General features: G+C 47.4%; 1 protein-coding gene across 3 annotated transcripts in view; it reads left to right on the forward strand.

Annotated features, from left to right (window-relative positions):
- AXIN1 (axin 1) overlaps window positions 1–17,834 on the forward strand; it is an 81,738-nt gene that overhangs the window by 17,794 nt on the left and 46,110 nt on the right. The window lies entirely within an intron of this gene.

Genomic DNA, 17,834 nt, shown 5'->3' on the forward strand with positions numbered 1-17,834 from the left:
GCCATACTGCAACAATCATCTTTGCTAGATCGTAGCCATGTCAGCCTCTGCTCCTCTAGGGGTCCTTTTAAATCTCCTGTCTAAAAGGTTAAGCTTTAAAAATGAAAAAGGCATGTTTTCTTTCCTTCATATAATGATTTTTAATTTGTCGTTTGATCTTGGTTCATGTGCGTTGACTGCGTGGGAGCTGCTGTATTGGGTTACAAATAAAGCACGTGACTGTTCCTTTAAAAACTTCAAGGCTTATTTCAAATTACGTAGTAATGAAATAGAGCGTATTTTCAAATAACAGAAGTAGGAGTGGATTTTTTGTTGTCGTTGTTTAGATTTGTAATCTGCATGAGGATCCGTCCGTATCTTTTTTAATAGCTGATGTAAAATCTCTGCTTCTGGTGGTGAATTTTTCCTTGCAGTATGGCAACCAAAGGTTAGGAATCTCGCCTCCAAAGCCAGCGGAGGTGGGAATGGGCAGCGCGCTATTTTTAGAAATCAGCAGTGATACATTCCAGGAACTCGTGCAGTATTTTTCAGAACTGAGTTTGAAGGTTTTAAGCGTAGATAGGGGATATGTCATTTGTGTAAATTACTCTCAATTACCTGCAATTTGTTGGGAGTTACCATTTCTAAATGCTTATTGCAACTCTAGATATTTGAGGACGCTTTTGATTATCCTGGGCTTATAAAATGTAATTGGCTATTTCTTAATTGTTGTCCTCTGTGAAGTGTAATTACCTGTAATGTAGAGCTTTTTATTTGTCAATGCCGCAAACAGGAAATCAAGAGTGTCTGATTGAGATAAGTTTGGGGACTCCACCATAACTCCTAATTGCATCAGGTGACTTGTTCGTAATGAGCCCTGTCTCTTATAAAGTTCTGGAGGCCTTCAAAGAATCTAGAAACCTCAAATACCTTATTTATGTCTTGTGCAGAAGACGGACTTGTTCTTCCCTAAAACGCTTACGCATCAAACAGCTGCCGTCTTTGTGGCAGGGTCGTGGTAGCTCTTTATTCTGACATAGCACATGAAGTTTGGGGAAGAATAGGGCTGAATGGAAATTAACTGCTTAAATGCAGTTAATCAGAAGATATGCTGGAGCCGCCTGACATTCCTAAATACTGTAGAAAAATCAGTTAATTAAAACTTGGCACCTTGGAGGAAGTTGATAGATAGAGAGAATCCCCATTCTTATTGATGTGGGGTGGTACCTGGACGTAGAGTGGGTAGTCAGGCTTGAGCAGGCCAAACTGGAAGTTTTTGAGGCCCAAAAGTGTGTTTTAGCCTGGTCTATACACAGGAAGCGGGTTCTTACGCCCAGTTTGCTGCTGCCCTGTGCCAAACGGGGTCGGTGTTCCTCTGGGGCCTGCCTGGCTCACCTCTCCCTGGCCTCGTCCCGTGCCCACTCTGATGCTGGCCTCGTCCTTCTCCAGCTGAAGGAGGGTGCTGTCGGTCCTTCGTGGGACATTAAACATTATTACTTACTTGAACTTAAATGTTATTGTGGACTTCCATGGTGTAGTTCCGGGTGGGTTTTGTTTTTTACAGCAGCAGTAACAGAAGTGTCAGGTTGGGTACTGTCACCTCCTCATCTACACCTGAGCTTGGCTGTGCTGAGCCCAAGTGCAGCTCTGGGGACCTGTGGGGTGAGATGTAGTGTGGATTGACACAGCCGGTCTGGGATTCCAAGTCCCGTGTAAGAGAGGCGAAAATTGGAAATTAAAAGCCCTCTCATTCCCGTCTGAACCCCTGGGAGACACTGTGCCAAGCCAGGCTGCCTTATGAATGGCTCTGCTCCCATACCTGAGGGTTTCCAGAACATTTTTTCGTGTGTGTGTGTTTTCCTTAAATGCAGTCTGTAGGTTTAAATATCGTCCTCGTTGTGTCTTTAGAGCGTGAATTAAAAGCAGGAGCCGCTTTGAGAGTCTCCCACAGAAGCATGTGGCCGAATTCTGCCGCCTGAAAAAGTTTACCTTGAGGAACCACCTCAAAACAAAACCTTAAAACAAAAACCCTCTTTTTGCTATGCTAACTCTCCACAAACAGAATTATTTAGTTTTATTTTTGCTGGTTTGACAGAGAACGGGTGTCGAACAGCTCTCGGGGAAGGCAGTGAGTCAGCACGCCCAACAGTGGCTGCATTGACCGATGCGAGGAGCGGCTCAAGTCTGGCTCGTCAGTGCTGGTGCTTGGCTGCAGCGCTGGGGGCTCCGTGGGGCAGGCTCCAACACCTCGTGCCAGCCTTGGGAGATCAAACACTTATGAGTCAGGCCGCAGAAAAGCATGATAGGGTCCAAATTATTTTTTTTTTAACCTTGTTTTTAGTTAGAGAGCGGTGGGGGCAGGACTGGCACACGCCAGCACGCAGAACCTGCCTGTGTCGTTCCACGGTGTCGTTCCTCGCACCTCCAGAGCTGCTCCTGGAAACCCGGCCCAGCCTCTGCCGTGCTGCAAAGCGATGTGGCCACCAGCTTGCTCCTGTCACGATGCCCAAAGCCCTCGTTTCTCCCCGTCCATGTCAGGCAGGGAGGCGGAGGAGCCAGCGGGCGGGCAGGGCTGGGCAAGGAGCCGGCAGCGCGGCGGGCAGGAGCAGCAGCCCTACCAACTGCTGTCTCCCACAGATTGTCCTTTTCCCAAGGCACGGCTTGCTGCTGAGGGTGAGGTGAACCACATCCTTACAGCCCCCAGCCTCCAACACAGAGATTTCTCTGCAAGTCAGTCCTTAAAGACCGTGAGCGTGAAGGATGCCGTATCCTGTTGGTGCAGCAGTGTTTCGTGCTGGCGCCCGTGTCCCGTGCCTTGTGACGGATTTCTGTGCATTAGGGCCGTACCCTGGGCGGGAGGGGGTCCCAGCGGGCACTGAAGGCCTCAGACGTGATGTTGGTTTGTTAAATGCAAGTGCCACACACTTTGATACCTCAGGCCATTCCGCCCCAAGCTTTCTTCAGGTGCTCTGGAAACATGTGGTGTTCACCTCCCGTCTCACCAGGCACAAGAAGCCAGCCAATTTTCAGCATAACGCACAATCTCAACTATTTTATTGCTTAATTTAGGCCATAAAGTCTCTTTGATGTGTTGTGTAATGCAACGTTCATTCTGAAAAAGTGGGTGGAGTAGCTTTATGGTATTATAAAAATAAATAAAATGCCTGGCAGGATTTTGAAACCACATGGTCATTCCTCCTCTATCCACAGATAAGTTGATTGTTGAGAGAGAAATCTTGCTTAATATCTAACTTTGGGTGATTTATTTCTCCAGAGCCCTTTCATCTCCAGTATGTATTGGGTTATCTGTGACTTCTAATCTGATTGTTTTAAGTGTGATCAAAGAAACCAAGAGAATGCACTTTATTTTCCCACTGTATGAATAGAATGTTGTTTGTACAGTGTATTACATCACCTGTTCCTGCTGTTCCTGAATTGTGCACCAAATGTTTGTGGTATAAATAGAATACATAATGGACTTGTAGGGGGTGATGAAATTTGTTCCACTTGCTGAGTAAAACAGAGTTAACTAAATGAATCCTTTCTTCACACCCAACTCTACCTTGGCACACAACAACATGGGCTGAAAATGTTTGAAATAACTCGCTTGTGCGGAATATTGAGCTGGAATTAGGCAGCGTCGAGGAACTGCTTCGAAAATCTGCAGGAGATTGCAGGCAGGCAGGGAGATTCCTGTCATTGAAATTGCTGGGATTCTTTCCAGTCTATGCAAAGAAAGATTTTGGCCTTCAGTAGTAGCCGTAGTGTTGTTATAACTGCGACGGTCTCAGGGTTTGAGAGGCAGGTTCTGCACAGAGGTGATTGCTGTCATTACACGGGCTTGCTGCTGTAGGATCCACGTGTGAAATGCAACATGTGCGCCCCGATGCAGGGAGCTTTTTGGTCAGAGGACAGAAAGAACCAGTTATTGGCGGATGAATTTGTTTGGTTTTGCACAACCCACCAGCTCTGTCTAGGGCCTTTCAGCTCTCATTCCTGGTGGAGGTCTAGAACGTGCCTCTGAAGACGGGCCTGGGAGCTGTGTGCTTCCAATCCTAAAAATCCTGCATTCAAGGAAGGACTGGTACTGGCTGACATGTCCTAATACGTCACTATCCCATAACCTCCATATTTCTTGGAGGACAACTGTCTTTGGCAGCTGTACCACATCTCTTCCTGATAACCTCTAACATCCTCTTTGGGGGCACCGATCAGCTTTTTTCACTCCAATTATCTAATTGATTAATATATTTGACTTGGAGCATTTGTTCTCAGCCTGTGTTTGACTTGCAGTTTGTTGCTTCTCTTGCAGACCAGGCGTGTAATCTGAGGGCCTGAAGGCTTGCTTCTTGCTTGTTTTTCCAAGCTGTATCTGTTGGCCAAAAAAAAAAAAAACCACCTCTCCTTACTGACCTTGTCTTGACACACCTACAGGCCCTCATGAATATCCCACCCTGGGTAAATAGCTTATGTTTTTATTCACAGGAGAACTGCCGTGCACCAAAGGGTCAGGTGTAATCATTTGGGAGATAAGTGGTGGTTTTATCTTAAGCAATTAGTCCATAGAGTTTTTTCTTTTTTCATTTTCTGGTTGGTTTGGAAGTTCTCTTTGTACAGCGTGTGTCAGGAAGCTGTCAGGAATACTCAACTTGCAAAAATGGCTGGAAGTTTTTGCAAGCGCTGGGGTAGGTAGGGAAGTTGGGAGGGCCGAGTCGCGCGCCCATCCTGTCCCCTGCCACCCCGCTCGCTCATGGGGAAGCAGAAAGCCGCTGGCATTGCTGACATGCCATTCCAGCGGGATGAGCTTTGGGCCGCTATCTCCCTCATCAGCCTCCGGGTAGTGATAATCTGATACATTTAAAGGTTTCACCCATCCATCATTAAGCTGCCCGTGTTTTTCTCCTATCTTTAGTTGTCTGGGTTGTAGCAGCGGAGGGGAAGGAGCAGAAAGGAGGTGGGGAGGGGACTGGAGCATCCCTTTGGGTGCCGCTGCTGCAGTTGGCTGCATGATTCGGGGTCCAGATCAGATACGGCACATCCGAGTCTGCTCCTCGACACAGCAGTTGCTGTAAACATGATGGGGTTCTCCTATCAGAGTAAACTGAGCCACTCTGCGATTTCTTTTCCTTTATAGGAAAATGGCTTTGTCTTTCTCCCTTGAAAGCTGTGCAGCATCAGCATGGGGCTGACTGAATCTTTCAAAGTTTCTCTCTGGGTGCTAACCAGTGGGAACAACAGCGCAGGTCCCTGGTGTTGTCCTACCCGCAAGCCTGCCGCTGCTGGTCAAGGCGGCGATGCCGAGTTCTCTCTCCAGAGATTTGCAGGCAGCGTCACATTGCTTGCCTCAAGGTCATATTGCAAAGGTTGCCTGAGCTAAAACACTTCTCGTTTATTGTTTGCGCAGTGGTGCTGTTTGGAAGCCCCCCCTCTCTCAGCTGCATGGGGTTGCAGGGGAGGTATGTTGAGCCTTACAGTGGGATGTGGGATTTTCCAGCCCTTGAGGAATGGTGTCTTCCTTAGTGAAGTTTCAGCATCCATTTGGCATGGCCTGCTCTGTCTGTCTGCAGCTGCTGCGAAGTTCCTCTGCCCGATCCTTTTAAAAAGGGGACTGGACTGCAGATTGGTGAAGTGATCAGCTGAGCTCGCTTTATGGCCATTGTGTTCCTGGCATGGCAGATCCTGGAGGAGTCCTCTTGGACTCGATGAGTTGATAGACACGCAGAGCAGCACTGAAACAACTGCATCCGCTTGAAATCACCCACAGGGATATTATAGAAATCTGTGTTTCAGTTTGATACACTGCTATTTTTTTCCCCAACTCTCTTATGCAAAAGCACTTAGCAGGTTGCTTCAAAAGCAGCCAGAGGTGTGAATTACAGCTGGTGTAATTAATTTGTGTTTGTGGGCCTGCCCTCCCCCCCCCCCCCCCAGTCTAGGTGGCGTTTGTCTGGCTGGCAGTTAAAAAGAACAAAAGTCTAATCTTGGAGGAGATTAGGAATTCTTTGACAAGGGTTAAATCAGGGCTCTGCTGCTTTATCATTTGTACCGATGTCCTGTGGCAAATCCATAATTCCAGCCATTGCCAGTATGCAGGCTGTTCCCTGTGTGACATCTAAAGCAGTGTCGTCTCTGCTCACCCACCCAACTGTTCTGAAAGCAAATTCTTGAAAAATGTCATAAAATAAGACAGGGGCAACTCTAAATCCTAAAGATGCTGCAGGAACCCATTGCAAGGACATTCCAAACCAGAGTCTACTGTGTGGCTTTCCAAGTTTGTCCTTCCTAAGCCCTGGGTTCACTGCGCCTGTCTCTGTGCTGTCCCGTCTCTTCTGCTCATCTATTCCCATCTCTCCTGCCCGTGGTAACTGAGCAGCATAAATCCTGTGCATCAGCTGGACACTGCAAGGAGTGCTGGAAATGAAACAGGGACGGAAGCAGGCAGACCAGCAGGCAGCCTTCCCTTTAATGCAGGCTGCCTTGCTGAGCCCTTGGAGCGCCGAGCCCCAGCCCTGCTGGAGCAGGATTTATGTCCCAGCACACTTCCAGCCAGCATGTTGTGGCAAGTTTCCCCAAGCAGCAGTTTCCACTTTTCCTCTTTGGTGTCTATTGTTTTGTTATTTGGGGAACTGGAATCCGTGATCAAATTTGAAACATGGTTAGCATTAAACTCTGACGCAACGTGTTTTTTTCCTTTCGGATTGGTCTGGATCAGAGCACATCTTCCCCTGACCAGCTTAAGGGGTCCACAGCTCTCCTATGACTCGTGTGCCCGGGCAGCGAGGCAGCTCGTGTGGTGCCGCAGGACCATCCGGCTTAGTTTCAGCAGAGCTGCGGAGTGCTAGCTTGGGCTAAACCAGGCAAATGGTCACTTGATTGCAAGTGAGTTTCCAAAAAGAGGAGGAGGCTGGCTGGGTGCTGATGTTTTCGATTTAGTCATTTAATGAACAGCATCAGGAGTATGTTACATCGTCAATTATTTTGATTTTAATCTAATGTGTTAATAACGTGAGGCTCTTCAGATGAAAATATATTTCCAAGCTGCTTTAAGTATTTGTTAGCATGGTGAGTTGAAGACACATGTGAAAGGAAGGGCCATCTGATGAACTGCTATTGTTCTCTTAATTCAGCCCACCCCATTTGGGCCACTCCGCATGAATGGCTTTGTGCTTGCTAATAAAATCATGCAATGTTCCCTGCAACACATGTTCTGCATGTCCCAGCTAGTCAGCAGCAGTAAAACCATATTTTATAGGTTTATAATGTTACCTTCTCAATTGTGGCTTCTTTTAGAGACAGCAGCGCTTCCAGGGCTGACCCTGGCGCTGCAGGCCTGAGTGCACAGGAGTGGCTTTGAGAGCTGCCGTAACCCGGTGTTTCTGGCTTGCCTCCCTCCTTTCTTTTGGTGCTACAGGCTCTTGCTCCCCGCATGGCTTGTCAATGAGCATGTGTACCTCATCACCTAAGGGTGCTGTGTTGGCAAATTCAGCGCTGGGAGAGAAGCATAAATGTGCTGCTCCTTGCACTGCATCCTCTGCCTTCTCCCCCAGATGTTTGGATGAGCACGAGTTGCTTCTGTGGCTGGCTCGGCTGCAGGAGCTGCGTCTGCTCCACGTCCCTTTTGTCTGCTGGGCTTTTGGAGAGAGAGAGAGGTGGTGGGAAGAGCTCTGCTGACACTTGAACCTGGGAGAGGTACAACCAGCCTGGTGGTTTCTTTGGGCAGTGCGCGAGAGGAAGGGATGAAAAGTAGCCTTCTGCTTTGGCACTGCTGCACAGAGGGAGCTGCTCCTGCAGCTGGCTGGCAGTGATCCCCCAGGAACCGATGCCGGGATGGGGGAATCAGTATGCGTAGCAGTTGCTCCCCTTCCTTGGCACATTGTCTTTTAGGGGCTGTAGGGTGGAGGGGATTAGACCAAGTTCTCAGGGGAGGAGAATAGCCAGCAGGGGATGGCTGGTCATTTTTGTTCCTTTTGTGGTGCGAACAATCTCTCCCTTGCGGCTCGTAGGGGCTCATGAGCCTTTGTAATGTTTATTAGGCTGGGAGATTTGGAGACCTCTGGTCTAGATAGCTCTCTGACCAAGAAGGGGAATTTAGGCACTTGTGATCATGTAACCAGAGAAATTACAAAGATATTTGGGAGATTTTAGTGTTTGGCATTCATCAGGAATGGTTTAACAGAAGGAAATCTTCAGTGGAAAGGCTGGAAGTCCAGCTGAAATGACAAAGATGTGCCTGGGTTGGCATTGGCACATCTTCCCCACTTCAGGGATTAGAAGGAATTGTGTAACAGCAGCGTAATGATCTGCAGAATTGGCTCATTTAAACTTCAGCTGCTTTTGTTTAGGAGATGGACCTAAAATCTGAAACTGGGTCAAAATCTTTTCGTGTTCTAGAACTAAAAGTTCCACATGTTTTAGACTTCTGTTTGAACAGACCGCTCTCTTACCCCTGTTCCACCAGCTCTCCACGGCTGACTTTCTGCCGAGTGGGTGGCCTCAGACTATTGGTGCTCCTCCCTTCAGAAAGCAGCATTGATCGGGATCAGAAAAGATTTGGAGGATATGATTATCACCAACCCATCCTTTTGCGTCAAATTAATTCTTAAATAGTCAAGTGATTGAGAGACAAGGGATCCTTTGGATTTCCCAGCTAGTATCAACTTTTCCCTGAAAAGTCACTTCACTTCTCCCCTGCTGTTTGGATCACAAACCTGATGTCCTGGTCCTCCTCATTACTGACAGAGACATCTCCTCTCTCAGACACCATTCAGGGGCTATATTCCCTGTCTGGTTTCTTACCATGTTTTCAGTGAAGTTCAATGTCAACAGGTTTGTCCCTCTGCAGAAGTCTTCCTCAGCACTGGCATTCTTCCCAAAAATGAGACCTAAGTCTTCCTGACCAGGGTCCTGGGAGCTGTCATGGCCCGTATCTCCTCTGTTTGCAGTAGATAATAAAATCCCTAAAAGGCTTTTGCGTACAACTGCTTTTCCATCAGTAAATGAAGATTCTTTTCCCTGATCTCAGGGGCAGCTGCTCACAGACAGGCACAGCCTCCTGATCTTCTAGGGTTGGCTGCAGTCAAGGACATGTGCAGGTATTTCTTTGTCCCAACCAATTCCTTAACTTTTCCCGGAGAAAAAACCCTGGGGGGTATTAGGCAGGTTATGTCAAGAAATAGTCGCTTGGGAACGCCACTTTCTCACTGCCGGAGAAGCAGCCTGATTAATTATTCTGATCCCTCACCCGGGCTAAGGCAGACTTCCAGTGGTGCAACTGAGAGGAGTTGTGTGTGAAGTTGAAGATCCAGAGGTCAAAAGCTGCGGTAAGAGAGCCTGCCCCTCCGGCAGGTGATCCCCCCAGGCAGGTAAGCGGCTGTGATCCTGCGTGTGGAGGGCCTGTAAGTCGCCAGCAGTGAAACTGATAAATTCATTTATTATTTGCTTGAAGCTGTGCAACAAATGCACGTCTTCAGCATGCCAGACATCTGTTATTGTCTTGAGCAGAGAAGATGATGGCATTGAGCAGTTGCTGTGTTAGCAAGCGCTCACACGCAAAACAGATGACTATCTATTTGCTCACTTATTCAAGGCGTGAATTGTGCATCGTGGATACATACATAGTTCAGAAAGATCAGTCCTATAATAAGAACCACTGGCAAGTATTGTTCTCTTGCCCTGGATGTGACAAGGTACTGTCAGCAGAAGTTCAAGCCAAGCCTCTGCTGTCGCATCATGTCATGCAAGAGAGTCTCACAACTGTAAATGCAAGGGCACAGGCTCAGACATTGATGTCACAAGCTCCTGCACGTTTTGTTTAATTCATCTACGCTTTTCGCACACAGGTTTGGGGCCGGGTGCTTTCATCAAGTTTGCGATCAAAATTTATGCCAAGGATATTATGAATCATGTTGCAGACTTGCTTGTAGTTTTATGGGGGGGTTAATAGCGATGTTAAAATATTGCTCCCTTACTATAGAGGCGGAGCTGGCGGCAATGGCTGCAGGCATGGTTGCCTAACATTTCCCATTATATAAAGCTTTGTTGTAGTTGCTCATATCTTTATCAGACTGGGTTGTTTGGTATTCTTCCACACTGAGATTCTGCCTAAGGCTGAATTATTTTGGCAAATTTTAGCAAAAACAGAGGGGGAGGAAATTACATTGTTTTGCTCATGTCAGAGTCTGACAATTTACTTTCCACTGATAACCTTCCAACTTTCATGCTTTGAAGCAGGGGTGTATCATTTGGCAAGTGGATTGCTGGGGATGGGATTGGTGGTGGCAGTTTGAACATACCTTTTGCTATCCGTGTGAGAATCCACCCAAATTTGGCTAAACTATAAGCTTCTGAAAATTGCACAAGTTCTGCCGTAGATGGTTACAGTTTGGTAGCCAGATTCTCTGAGAAGCGTATTCATTCAAAGATAGTAGTGGCTAAGGCTTTGGAGGCTGAAAACTGCAATTCCTGTTGCTGCTGCTCCTGATTTTGGAGTCTCAGGTGGTCATCTTTAGGTGAGCCAGCTCTCTTCTCTAATCCTCTAGAAAATGCACTCAGGGGAAAAAAAAAAAAGGCATTTGGGGCAAAGAAAGGGGAGGAGGTAAGGAGAATGAGATCTTCCAGCAGCAAGCAGGTGATCCTGGGAGCTCACAAGGGAGGAGGCTGTAGGGGGTGTTGAAACCAAGAGGGAGTTTTCTGATGCTCCCAGGAGCTTTCAGGTGCTGTAGCTAAGGGTTCAGCCTTAGCTCAACCCTATCATGTAGGAGGGAAACACTGCTTACCTGGTATGCTTTGTCTGCATGCCTCTCACTTTGTCCGTATCAGAAGGAGTTTTAACCTACTAATCTCATCCAATTTTGATAACAGGGTAGAAATATCTTGTGTGCAAATGAGTTGCAGGTTAGAGGAGAGAAACCTTGTATGCCTCTGAGGGCTGTGATCTTAACTGTATTACTGAACCCATAAAACTAACCAGGGGAGACATGCTGGGAATGCTCCTTGAAGACACAGATGCTGTAAGTCTGATGGTGCTATCACAGGGAATTTCATAGCTGTTTCTACTTCTGTAGCTAGTTGTTGATGCTTATGACCACAGACTCTTTTTCTTTTGGTTTCTTGCTTAGTTCAGTGCATGGGATGGATAGTTCTGGGGGAAGAAACAGAGAGCAGGTAGGAAGGAAGGTGTACCAGGCGTCTGCATTACCTCTTGGCATCACTAAAAAGCCTCTCAGTGAAAAAGGCAGAAGATAGAAGCAGAAAAACCCAGGTGTTTCCCTGCTGGTTTCTGCCAGAGACATCCTGTAAGACAAATCTCCCTAGGATCATCCCTCTAGCACATGCTGTAGTTTTTCTATGCTCAACTTAAGACCCCAGCTCAGATTTACTGACGTGCTGAGTATGCACATGTAAGGCTGAAGTCTTACAAAAATGCTGATTATTAGGCCCAGAGCATTTCAAATTAAGCATCGAAATTTTGAGAAAATTTTGACTATTTCAGCATTGCAGTTAGCTTTTTGTACTTGAGGATAATAGCTTTTCCTTTCTGCAGAATAACATCACAAATATTAAACACAAGATTCGCTTGCGAAAAGTACTGTAATCTCCAGCAGAGTGAATTATGCTGCACTCAGTATAAGATTTGGGTGATGTAAGCTAGATAAAGTACAAAGAGAGGGGAAAAGAAGGGTATCAATTCATCAGTTCATTTACCCTGGGCCATGGGCAGGTTAAGTTCTGCAGAGGTAGCGCAGGATCAGTAATCGGTAGCATGATACATGGGTACAAGAGCAGAAAACATTTTTTTTCAAAACTGTAGGTTGTTTTGCCCTGTTATCTTCAGGGGAAGGAAGCCTTTAAACTAATGAGGCATTTTTGTAATACCTGCTTGGGCAATGAAATCCTGCGTGAGTAGTATCGCACATACGCATTTTGTAACAGATGGAGTATTTGTCACGCAGATGAGCGGTGTTTCACAGCTCTCACATTCTGGGTCCTACACAGAAAACAGCCTTTTCTTTTCCTTCATCCACAGGACTTCATTTCCAGCTAGGGCAGCTGAGATGACTTCAGCGTGTATCAGTGGTTCAGACTAGCGGTGTTACTTGTGCCACGTTGCTCTGGGCTCCGATTCCACAGAAGAGCAACGAACGGTAGTAGCAACACATCCTGTCAACTGCAGGTGGTTCAGGGCGGCCATCCAAAATGCAGAATTTTACCAGGTCTCGGCACTGGGGCCCCCAAAACCTGGCTTTTGCAATGCATGTGTGTTGACTGCAGTGTCTGTGAAGGTATGAGCTAAAATTGATTTTTTTTTTTTTTTTTTTTGCATTTGTGGCAATTGTAACATCTCTCCTCCATGCAGATTTTCTGCTGCCTGTCATGGCTGAGATCCAGCCACAGCCATGTCATTATTCACAGCACTTAGTCTTTCCGAACCTTCCCATTCTCACTAATTATCGCAGTGTCTTTGGAGCCTCCTTCCTCTCTTTAATTTGGCTGTGTCAGCAAATAGATTGTACTCAAGAATTCTGGAGGAGGTAAAAAGAGATCAGAAGTTCATAGAGTTTGATCACCTGGCCTTGTGTCTTTAAGAAATTGAGGTTTAAAAAAAAAACAGCTGGCTTTTATCTGGACAGTGGCTAGTTTATTTAGAACAAAAGCACATTGCTTGCATTGTCGCTTATTTCTCCTAAATGGAACTGTCAACTGGTTTTAATTGTATCAAGATACATAGGAATGGAATGAGAGTTCAAACAGCTCTTTTACAGCACTTTAAATGGACATGGTACTTCATATATATCCCCACAATAATGCATACCAGATGAAAAGATACTGTGGAATTTGTGTAATAAAGGTAAAAGCTCATATATCTGCCTGTTCTAATGGACGAGAACCAAAACAGAAGAATTCTGTAAGGCAAAAATAACAACAAACCCCAGCATAGTTCTTAAAGTGAAGTTTCACTTGCTGTAAAGTGCACCAAGAAAAAACAAACACGGGACTTCTCTGAGCAGTGGTTTAACACAGCGTGGTGGTTTTACTCGGGTGGGCAGCCGAGTTCCACCATGGCCGCTCTCTCACTCCCCCTCCTCAAAGGGAAAGGGGAGAAAATATGATGCAAAGGGCTCAAAGGTGGAGATAAGGATGGTGAGATTGCTCAACAATTATCGTGATGGGCAAAACAGACTCAGAGTAGGGAGACAGTAAGATTTATTGCCTATTACTAACAAGCTAGAGAAGTGAGAAACAAAGGAAAGAAACCAAAAACACCTTCCCCCCATCCAACCTCTCCCACCTCCTCCCCCGGAGCGGTGCAGGGGAACGGGAGAATTGGGGCTGCAGTCAGTCTATAGTGCTTCGTCTCCGCCGCTCCTTCTCGGTCCCTCTCTGCCCCTGCTCCCCGTGGGGTCCCTCCCACGGGATGCCGTCCTTCCCGAACTGAGCCTTCAGGGGCTGCCCACAGGCAGCAGCTCTTCAAGAACCGCTCCAGATATGGCTCCGCAGCACGGGGTCCGTCCATCAGCAAACTGCTCCAACCTGGGTCCCCCACGGGCGGCAGCTCCCCCCAGACCCCCTGCTCCTGCGTGGGCTCCTCTCCACGGGCTGCAGCTCCAGCCCAGGGCCTGCTCCAGCGGGGGTCCTCCACAGGCCACAGCCTCCGTCAGTGCAGGTCTACCTGCTCCGCCATGGTCTCCTCCACGGGCTGCAGCGTGGAACCGTGCTCCACCGTGGTACTCCATGGGCTGCAGGGGGACAGCCTGCTTCACCGTGGGCCTCACCACAGGCCGCAGGGGACTTCTGCTTCACCACCTGGAGCACCTCTCCCCCTCCTTCTTCACCGACCTTGGTGCCTGCAAGGCTGTTTCTCACTCCTCTCTCTCTCCCAGCTGCTGTGTAGCAGCAGGTTTTTTTCCCTTTCTTAAATGTGCTCTCACAGAGGCACAAACAACATCGCTTATTGGCTCGGCTCTGGCCAGTCGGGGGGCCCTTATCTAATATGGGGCAGCTTCTGGGTTCTTCTCACAGAAGCCACCCCGATGGCCCCCTGATACCAAAACCTTGCCACGTAAACCCACTACACACAGTAATGGGCAGGAGCACATAGAAGCCTCCAACAGCTTCCCTAATGCTCTCATGCAAAAGTTGAAGGTATTTCATCTCTCCTCTGGTTTAGCTGGAGCTTGTGGTATTGTCTCAGGAGCTACCTTCTTAGCCCCCGTGCAGTTAGTTTTTAAGCAGTTCTTTTTTGTTGTTGTTTCCCTCCCCTCCCTCCCCTCCCTTCTTTAGCAGAAGATTCTTGCACCCTGAGCTATTTAAGAATACCTCTGGAAATATTGTCGTGTTTGGGAGCTGAGCGTGCCTAACAGGGTCCTTCTAGTTACGTTCAAGGTATATGCAGTTAATCAGCATTGCTAATTGACATGTGCTGGCTGGCTTCAGATGCTGCCGATCTCAATCTTATTGCTGAATTCTCTGGTTTGCCAGTCAGCCACTGAATCGAGATCTCTTTGTGAAAGTACAGCTACAAGAAAGTAAAAACTGAGTCTTCTGACTTCATAAGTCGTTTTAAAATGTGACCTCCTGTGATCCTGATGCAACAACGGATTATTTGGGTTCCAGGTCTTGCTGGGGATGCAAGGTTAGGTGACTGTCCCAAAGTAGGATTGTGAATGAAGACTTCACTCTGCATCTAAAACAGTTACATTAGTTTAAAAGGTAGATTCAGTAACACTCTCACAAGACTAACTTCCCTCTGTATTTTCTGGGGCACAGTAGCAAGTTATTTGCTGTTAATCTGCTAAACTCTTAAAAAAGAAAAGTATGTATCAAAAAGCCAAGGTCCTTTTTAACGGTCTCTGTCTCCCTTAGACCAGTTTCTGTGTGTTTCGTGCCTTCTGGTTGTCGCTATTGCAGCTCCCCCGGGGACCTGTCACTGCTGTCGCTCCGTGACGGACCTGGCCAAAAGAGCATATCGCTCAGCCTGCCCCAACCTTGCCCCAGCCACTGCATTACGTCTGCCGGGTCAGCGCAAGTGGAGAAGGGAACGTCAGATTACTGGCTCCCAGTAGAGACCAGGAGACTGAGTTATGATTTATATGTTTACTCTGATGCTGACATCTCTTCAGAGCTGAGCAGTAAATGACAGAGGAAGTTTAAAAGCTTTTTGCAGCTTGCCAGTATTCTGCTGTTGCTACAGCTTGCTATTTGTTAATGCGATCCAACAAGTATCCTTTAACGACCCCATTTGGGGAATTGTGAACCTCCAGAGAACTACTGGAGCAGTTGTTTCGTGGTGCTGTACTTCTGAGACCTGCTTATCTGTCATGGGGGCGGTCAGCTGATGCATACGAACTCCCGCTAGTTATAAAGTACTGAGTGGAGGCAGAAGTCTCCTATGGAAAGTCTTCTTTCCTGCCCTGATCTAATGGTCTCTTGGCTTTAAACTTACATGCGCTCCCTAATCTGAAGTGAAGTTAAATAAGCCTTTGCAGGAATCGTTAATGTGAAGGTATGAAATGTCTTTGTGAAGGGTCTTGTGCTCTACTGAGTTGTTTTTTTTATTTATGCTGCCAATATCTGGCCCCACTGCTTGACCTTTAATATACACGGAAAGGTAAGATTAGGATGTTTCTAATCAGCTGAATCTCCCCTCTGGGAAACTTAAAAAATTCTGACACTCAGCTATATCTCTGCCAGGTCTTGCCAGCCCTCCATGTTTCTGGTTTTGTTACCAGCTGGGGATGGAGTTTGGTCACCCCAAAGGTTCTTTTTCAGCCGGTGGAATTCTTGGTTCCTTTCTTCAGGAGTTAAGACACAAGTGAGTGACTGTGCTTGGAGGCAGATCTCTCTGCTTCATGCGCATTGGTGTGGCAGACCTTATTCAGTGAAAAAAAGTTGGGTTTTGTGCAGGGTTATGGCTAGGAGATCCTCAGTAGTCCTGTGCACCTCATCATCAGTAGGCCTCCATCAAAGCTCTTGGGGCTCAAACCTAGATTGTTTTGAGGAGCTAAGTCGCAGGCCTCATAGATGTTCAAAGTATGACATCAACCTGTTTCTTTTGCCACCCGAATTTGCACTTTCATTAAAATACCAAGCTTGTGGGCAACATTGGTAATGATTATTGAGTTTCATTTAATAGTTTCAATGAAGATTTAAATATGGCCAGTAAGTCTGTGGTTGTCCAGCTCAGCCCATGTTAAGTGGCCCAGCGATACAAACCGGCAGTTTAATGTCAAAGTTTAACTAGTCCTTATTGAATGGAGCCTGCTTGATTTGCATATCTTGCCCTTTCATTTCAGCCATCAGCAACATTGCTGTTTTGATTTCAGTGTCAAGAAATGTATCCCTGAAAGCAATATGGAGAACAGATTGCGTTTCTGGATTTTATACCCTCCTGAAAAGCTTCAGCAACATAAGGAAGAGCTGAGCTGGGACTGTCTGACTTGCCCTTTGATTCCAAAGGCTCTGTAATTCCCGTGTGGTCCCCAGATCTGTAGGCGCATACCTGCCCCGTCCCACGTTGAATGCTCGAGAGGCTCTGTAGGTGCCTAGGAGGGAAGGAGACACACTGCAGTCATTGGCCAAAGCTGGATGTTCTGGTCCCGTCCAAAAACTTACTCATCCTACAGGCCCTGGTTTTCAGTTAATGAGCTTGCAGAGAAATCTGCTCGTAATTTATCTTGTAAGCCCTTTCTTGTTGAGCAGAAATTTTGGCAAGGAGTAGCCGAGGCACTGGAGAACCCCCGGTTATGCCTGGTTATACCAGGCCTCCTCAGATCTTTCTTTGGAACGAGCAGGGAAGAGGAAATACTTTCCATTTCAGAGAAGCGTGGACAAACAATGTTGCTTCAGACAGGGAAGAAAAGCGGCAGACAGAATTATAGCGCTGAATCCCGCTAGCCAAAAGCATGCTCTCTTCTTTATTCAGTAATTCCTGGAACACAGTGTTCTTATTGTATTCCTCCTGCCTGGGCCCTGGGTCCGACTCGAGGCACTGACTCACCCAGCCCAGCGCGTGCTGCGCGCTGCTGCCGCCTGTCAGGACCGACCCCAGCTGCCGTGCTGGTGGCTCTGGCGGGGAAATCGCAGCCAGCGCATCTCCGCCATGTACCCTCTGCCTCGCGTGACACTGGGTGGACGCGTTTTCCGAAAACCTGGATCCCGTTAGAAAGGTTCCCGCTGTCTGGAAAACAAAGTACTCGCTTGCCTGGTTTAGTCATTAAGTAAATTTGTGGTTTGGTTGAGATGAAAAATAATGAAGAAAAGCTGTTGAAATCCCAGGATTAATTTGATAGTTTGCAGGCAGTGGTGTTTTAAAGTGGAGTTGCTGCCTTCTTTAGGTTACGAGCAGAGCCAGGTATAAACCTGTGTTTCTTCGTTTCCCCGCGCCTCAGAGGCAGGCATTTGGAAGTAATTTGCTTCACGAAGGCCCTTGCTGAGCTCGCGGAGCAGGCGAGGGGGATGCTCTGGGGTGGAGCTGCACTGTGTGGGTGTCTGGAAATCCGGGAGACGCTTTCGGCTGTGTGTTTCATCTGCCAAGGAAGCATCCTCAGCTGCAGCCAAGCTGGGAAGAGGGGACGGATGGTTGCTTGCTTGGCATGGTGCGGAGGGCTTTGAATGGTTGGTGGGTTCACTGGTATTTTTACATCTGCAACTCGATCACTGTATTGCCCCTTCTGGGAAGAGAAGTTTCCTATATCACCCCTGTACATCCCCCAGCTGCCTGCGTGCTCAGGGAAAAGGAACTGTGGGGTGAAGGCACAGGAACCCACACAGGGCGCCCCGTAACTCAGTCCAGATGGTTTCTCCTCCATGCCTGCCCCGATTTACCCAAATACCTGGGAAAACCACCTGGGGAAGCG

This window comes from Anser cygnoides, chromosome 15, assembly GCF_040182565.1.
Source record: "Anser cygnoides isolate HZ-2024a breed goose chromosome 15, Taihu_goose_T2T_genome, whole genome shotgun sequence".
Classification (NCBI taxonomy): domain Eukaryota; kingdom Metazoa; phylum Chordata; class Aves; order Anseriformes; family Anatidae; genus Anser; species Anser cygnoides.